Source organism: Chenopodium album, chromosome 2 (assembly GCF_948465745.1).
Source record: "Chenopodium album chromosome 2, dcCheAlbu1.1, whole genome shotgun sequence".
In the NCBI taxonomy this organism is placed as follows: domain Eukaryota; kingdom Viridiplantae; phylum Streptophyta; class Magnoliopsida; order Caryophyllales; family Amaranthaceae; genus Chenopodium; species Chenopodium album.
In genome coordinates, this window is record NC_137835.1 from 23,088,242 (window position 1) to 23,095,380 (window position 7,139).

General features: G+C 40.6%; 1 non-coding gene across 1 annotated transcript; it reads right to left on the reverse strand.

The window, feature by feature from the left end:
• Positions 1 to 843: 843 nt before the first annotated feature.
• On the reverse strand, positions 844 to 950 carry LOC145607015 (small nucleolar RNA R71). The gene has a single exon (XR_014105480.1). It is a non-coding gene; the product is annotated as a small nucleolar RNA R71 (small nucleolar RNA).
• Between the last annotated feature and the right edge of the window lie 6,189 nt (positions 951 to 7,139).

A 7,139-nucleotide genomic window follows, 5' to 3' on the forward strand; every position in this document is an offset into this window, starting at 1 on the left:
TTACTTAAATAATTTAGATTATAATAATAAATTAGAATTAAAAAGACCTGTTTCCCTGTGGAGTTCGACCCTACTTCCCTATCTACTTTAGTTAGAGATTTAGGTAATTATTTTTTAGTAGGGGATACGACTTTACCCTGTCAAAATTTGGCGTCGTTGCCGGGGAAACGGTTTTATTTTTATTTCTGATTGTTTTTGTAGTCTAGATTATTTCCCTCTTTGTCTTAGAGAGCGCTAGTTCTCTGAGACAAATCTCACATTTGCTTCTAGTTTTTTCTGTTTATGCCCAGGTGTTCCAGATCAGGTTACATCCCATTCGATCCTGAGATCGAACGTTCCTTTCATAGACATAAAAACTTCTACAAGCAAATCCTGGTGGATTATGGTGATAATAACAATAATCACCGCGATCCTCCAACTGATTCTAGCGATTTAGAGGCATCATCAGACGCACAATCAGAGATGACGGCTCCAAAGAAGCTTAGTGATTATTCACAGCCAAAGCTTACGGATTTTCCACATCTCACCCCTACTCCGGCTCTTGATGGGGTTCAATTTGAAATTAAACCTCAATTTATAACGATGATAGAGAGGAAGCAATTCAGTGGAGCCAAGGGTGAAGACCCGAATCTTCACATTGCGGACTATTGTCAATATTGCAACACCATCAGGCAAGTCGGGGTCACTCAAGACCAAATCAGGGAGATTCTCTTTCCCTTCTCTTTAACTGGAAAAGCTAAATTGTGGTTTAATGGTTTAAATAGAACTACACTTGGTATAACTGACTGGGAAACTCTTATTTTGAATTTCTATAACAAGTATTATCCTGCAGAGAGAACAGCAGTACTACGGAGTGCGATTCAGAACTTTGCCCAAGAAGCCGATGAATCTTTATATGAGGCTTGGGAGAGGTTCAAGGACTTACAAAGAGAATGCCCTCACCATAATTTATCGCAATGGCAGTTAATCCAAGCCTTTTACAACGGCATTGGAAATTCCTCTAGAATAATTTTAGACTCTGCAGCTAGTGGGAGATTTATGAATCTTAATGTTGATGACGCAGGTCAGGTTATTGAAGATATGGCGATACACAATTCCCAATATGGGAATCCCAGAGGATTTGCTAACAAGGGGAAGCATAGTGTCGACTCTGTATCCTTTCTGCAAGCTCAATTAACCTCTATTTCCCAAAAATTAGATAACTTGAGCACTGCTAATGTAGCCAATGTTTCTGCGATTAATAATAATTCTAATGAGGCTTTCTGTGAAAATTGTGGTATTGTAGGTCATTGGGAGCAGGATTGCAGGAGTTCCGTGGAGCAAGTTAATGCCTTCCAAGCTTATAGGCAGAATAACCCATACTCCAACACTTACAATCCTGGGTATCGAAATCATCCATACCTTTCCTACCGGAGCACTAATGTTCAAAATCCACCACCACAAGAACCACAGGCGCCACAGCAACAGCAGCAGAAATATTATCATCCCAATGCTAGCCAGAAGAACCAACCACAACAACCCCCCTCATCTTCCGACCCTTCTCTGGCGGAAATTAGAGCAATGTTGGTCAATATGCAAAAGCACATGGAGAGCAGAGATGCGACAATTGATCAAATTCTAGCGCATAATAAAATTGTAGATAATCAAATTGCGCAACTCTCCGCTACTCTACAAGCCCGCCAACAGGGAGCCCTGCCGGCACAGCCGACTAGGCCTACGGATTAAGCATTTGCAATTACTCTAAGGAGTGGTTCAAACTATGAAGGGATCTCTTTGCCCAGAGTTGATGAACCTGTTTTATTAAATACTGCTAATCTTGATTCCATTAAACCAAACAATGTAGTTAATAGCCCTGCAGGGCTAAAGGATAATACTAACATATCTAATTCTACATTGCAGGATATGACTCCATAGAAGGTGGCTACTCCAGACAAGAAAAACAATGCTCCAAAGCCAATCATCAAACTTCCTTTCCCCAATCGTCAATTGAAGACAAATTTGGATAAGCAGTTTGGTAAGTTCCTGGAGGTGGTTAAAGATTTGAAGGTAACAGTTCCCTTTACTGAATTGATCACACAAATCCCCTCATATGCAAAATTTATGAAAGAAATTTTGACGAGAAAAAGGTCTATCAGTGAGGTAGAGACAGTAACTTTCACTGCAGAGTGTAGTGCCGTACTTCAAAATAAGTCTCCACCTAAATTAAAAGATCCGGGTAGTTTTTCTATCCCTTGTCATATTGGCAATCTCTTGATTGATAATGCATTATGTGATTTCGGTGCTAGTGTTAGCGTCATGTCATTATCTGTGTGTTCTAAGTTGAATATGGGTAAATTAAAAGCTACCAATATAACTCTACAAATGGCCGACCGTTCTTTCAAATACCCCTTAGGTGTTTTAGAGGATGTCCCCGTTAGAGTAGGTAAATTTTATATACCTGTAGATTTTGTTGTTCTTGATATGGCTGAGGATATGCAAACCCCAATTATTTTGGGTAGACCATTCCTTAACACTGCAGGAGCAGTCATAGATGTAAGAAGTGGTAAGCTAACACTATCAGTAGGGGACGATAAAGTTGTTTTTAATCTGAATAATGCCCCTAAAAGCTCCATGACTGAGGAGAAATGTTTTAGTGTTAATGTGGTGTAAATTATTCTAACAAGCCCCAAGCTCTTGAAAAAGATCCCTTGGAGGCGGTATCTTGTGTTGCATCTTTTTCAGATGAGATAGACAAATGGCAGAAGGAAGTTGATGCAATATAAAAAGCACTCTACAATGTTGATCTTGGTTTCGAGGATGAACAAGCGGAACCGATCGAGCAAGTTGTGCGAATCGAGCCTACAGTAAGTGTTCCGCCAGATCGAGTTGCAAGTGTTGAACGCAATGACAATTTGAAGCAACATTCGATCGAAAAAGGGTTTTTAGTGCGTAGCATTGAAGAACCCCCAGTCCAAACCAAGGAGGATCCACCAGATAAGGCGACTTGGCGTCCCACAGGTTATGTCAGGAAGCCGCATCGCAGCTTAAACATCGCTAGACCGGGTGAGAAACCACCCGATCAAGCGTTAGGCCAAGGGTCCTAGAAATTGTACTTGGTAAGAAGGTCGTGCGGGACCTAGATAAACCAGCGCTTTGCGGGAGGCAACTCGTATTTTTAATGCTTTTTAGACTAGTTTTTTCTTTTCTTTTTCTTATGAGAGGAGAGATGAGGGGATTTAATGAGTTTTATGAGTGTTTGTACAGGTTTGAAGGAAAGAGTTAGCCAAATTTTGGAGAAAAGAAGAAAATATCGATTGGACAATTTAGCCTCGGGCCCGATCGGGCGAAGCTCGCCCGACCGGGCGCGAGAGCAAGGTTCAAAATAAAGTAATTTCGCCCGACCGGGCGACCCACCGCCCAACCGGGCGCGAGTAGGTTCCGCGTCTTTTTCTTCCCCCTTTTCTTCTTTCTTTCTCCATTTCTTCTTTCCTCCATTACTTTCTCTCTTTAAAACTCAAATTTTCTCTAACTTCTCTCTAAGATTTCTCCTCCATTACCAACCCAAATTCAAAACTCTTTACATATTTGTGATCCTCTCTTCACCCTCTTCACTTTCATACAAAAATTTTTCAGTTTTAATTCACAAAATTTTAAACCCATTTCTTGAACATGGCATCAAAGAGGGCTAGGTCCATTTTTGGTAGGAGCTCCAGTTCGAGGGAGGAATACGACCCGGACTTGCAACTCCCGTATTGGCCGACGATCCGGATTGTGAGCCGGGAACAAAAGGAATGATTGGAGCATTTGGTCGGTCGTGAGGTAATTCCTTCTCGGTGGTTACACCGCCCTACCTTAGAATCATTTGGTTTGTACGATTTTGTTAAACGATTTTTGAATGACATTGGCATGAGAAAATTTGTTGACATGCACTATCCTACATACCGAGAACTTACCTGTGAATTCCTGTCCACTTTTCATGTTGTTAGTAGTAGGAATGGGCCTAATTTATTTTTCAGGTTAAATAATAGAAATATTAGTTTAACTTTTGTTGAATTTTGTAAAATTTTTTAATTAAATTCTGAATTATCTCACCAGTGGCATGCAGACTATAAAATGGGTGACTTATATTATGCTTTGACTGGTTTACCTGCCCCCGACCCCCAGCATGCTAGTACCAAACCTATTCACCACCCTGTCCCAAAAATCTGGCAAAGATTTGCGGGTTTGTGTTTTTTTAGGTAGGGCCGAGCCTCATAACGCTCAAACTAACGAACTAGCTGTCATAGGACATTATGTGTACGGGTTCGGGAAATTGAACATAGGCAGGTTTATAGTTCACCATTTGAGTACGCATGCCACAGCCAGCACCACTTCCAATTCCCCTATCCGTTTAGGTGGCCTTATCACTCGAATAGCGGTGAAAAAGGTCGGTTTTGTAGTAGACGGACCCCACCAGCTTACTAACTGTGGACCAGATACCTACATGACTGTTAGGTATTTTGAGGATGTGGGGTGGGTTAGACCGGATAGCGAGCAGACACCATTTTGGTGTATTCCGACTGGGAACGAGCAACCTTTGCCCATTTTCCCCTACCCAGTCCTAACTTGACCGCCTTTCCCCCAGGGAAACTTTCTTACACTTACGATGCTTTAGTTGCCAACGCTAGGGGGCAGGCACGACCACCAGTTCCACCACCCCAGCCTCAGCCCGAGGTGGCTTTCTCTCCACCTCGTATGTCCCATTCCGTCCCTCATGTTGACTCTGACCCAGTTTGGGATCTTCAGAGTATAGGTCAGGCCCTAGGACGTATCGAGCATTCACATACTGACCTTAGGAGGATGGTGGGCTCCTTAGACCAATGGTTAGGGTATCTAGAGAGGAACCAGGGTAGAGCTCTCTACCCTATGTACGATGATTATGCTCGTCGGGGCAACATTCCCGACGACGCTATTCACCCTGACTGGTTTCAGCCACCACCCCAGGGATACGATAGGGATCCCACTGCCCGTGGTATTTACACTGAATATTCTTCTTTCTTCGGGTACGGGCAGGACATTCCTTTCGGGGGACCGGCGGGGGGGACTTTTCACGCTGATTATTTTGGTGGTAGCTCTTCTGGTGCAGGTGGTGCAGGTGGCAGTGGAGGTGCGGGTTTCGGCTCGATGGATGAGGATGATGAGGACTAGCTATGCTGGGCTAGTTTCCGAGCCAATGAGGACATTGTCTGATTCTGGCTTGGGGGAGATTTTGGTTTGGTATTTTTCTTTTTCTTTTTTCATATTTTTTGTGTGTGTTTTCTTAGGTTAGTTTTCTCGCTTTCTAGGTTAGTTTTATTGCTTTCTTATATATGAAAAATACAAAAAAATTGAAAAATAAAAAAAAAATCCAAAAATACGTTCCAATGAATTATAAATTATGCTTCCCTGTGCCCCTTACTTGAGAAAATTGTTTTGATTCCTGGTATTTGATGATAGGAATTGTGGATTAGTTGATCATGATTTGATGTTTGATTGCCTTGAAACCTTTAACATGCGTCAATTTTGTCCAACTACTTGTGAATATAGTGCTTGACTAGTTGATTTGGTTAGGAATGTGTGATAGTTCCATAATTCCTGGTATGTCAATGAATTTGAGTATTGGTTTGAAACTATGAGTAGTGTTTATATGATTCATTATTATGCACATTGTGGAGGACGAAGGCATTTGTTCTTTTAGGTAGCCTCCAGATATTGTAGACACATTTGTTCCCTTCTTGCTACCCATGTTGTTGCCTTGACTTTTTGTTGTTTATCAGCCATATTACAAGCCTATTTTGCCCCATTGGTTACTAGTCCCAAGCTTGGCTTGGGGGAGCTATTAGTGAGTGAGGTGAGGGAGTTTGTAGTGTGCTTATTATTAGCACAACTTGGGTGGGACTTTGAGAAGTTGTTTTGTTATTATTCATGTTTATTTTTGATGAGTTTGAGAGTTATATTTTCTTGACAAAAAAATAAAGCATGATGTTATGAAAAAAAAAGAAGTTCAAGAAAAAAAAATGTAAAAAATAAGTGAACTTCAAAAGAAAAGAAAAGTGTTCAATGTTCAAATGTTCTAGTTGGAGGTTGATTCAAAAGAAAAAAAAATAAGAACTTCAATAAAATATTCAAGTTTGAAAATAAAGTTTGTTTATTCACTCTATTACTCCATTATTATATCTTATGAGTGAAATTGTAAGAGTTGGATTTATTTATTATGATTGGAGTATATTTGGTTGGTGTCTGAGTTGGTTATGTAGGAGATTTATGATCATTATTTATTTTGATCATGGGTTTATTAGGATTTGCTCCTTTAAGCATAGCTTTTCTCTCACTTATTCCCAAATTTATCCTACCCTTTACCCTAGCCTTACATTACAAGCTTTAAAGACCTTCCTACCTTTGTGCATAGAATTGTATGAATGTGAAAGTGTTGCTTATCAATGCAAGTTATGATTTGACATATTTCGAGTCGACTAGTAGGTTGAGCGTTCATTGTTTTATACACACGAGAGTGTGAGTTGGGAGGGCATTGTTCACATAAAGGGGTTGGATGGAGAGAGATTGAGTACATCTTTTACTCGCCACAAAAATGAGAGTCGAGTGTGTGAGCACTAGTCTTGAATTCTATATGTTCTTGTGGTTTGCTCTGTTTGACAATTGTTAGGGAAGATTGGTAATTAGAGGGATTTGATTGGTTGACTTTGAAGCATGTTTATTTGATTTACCCTGGATCGTTTGTGCTTGATTTTTACTTTTGGGGTGAAGTATATTTATTGATTCATTGATGAGATCTTTGCTTAGGGACAAGCAAAGGTTTGGCTTTGGGGAGTTTGATGTGTCTATTTTATATAGTATTTTACCCCCGTCCCTTGGTAATAATTAGTAGTGTTTTTGGCTCTTTAGAGCCACTTTTATTACTAATTGGTGTTTTCTAGTGTTTTCGTAGATTTGGTTGGCTTTTGCAGGGATTTATGCTTTTGGAGTATTTTCCCGAGATATTTTGGAGCAATCACGAGCATTGGAGAAACACGACCAGGTTTTATAGCCCAGGGTCAGTTAGAGCCATCGAACCGGTGATTAAGGGCTCGGTATAGGTGATACCGGGGCATTTGGACCGAGTATTCAAGACCCAAAGAGGAAAC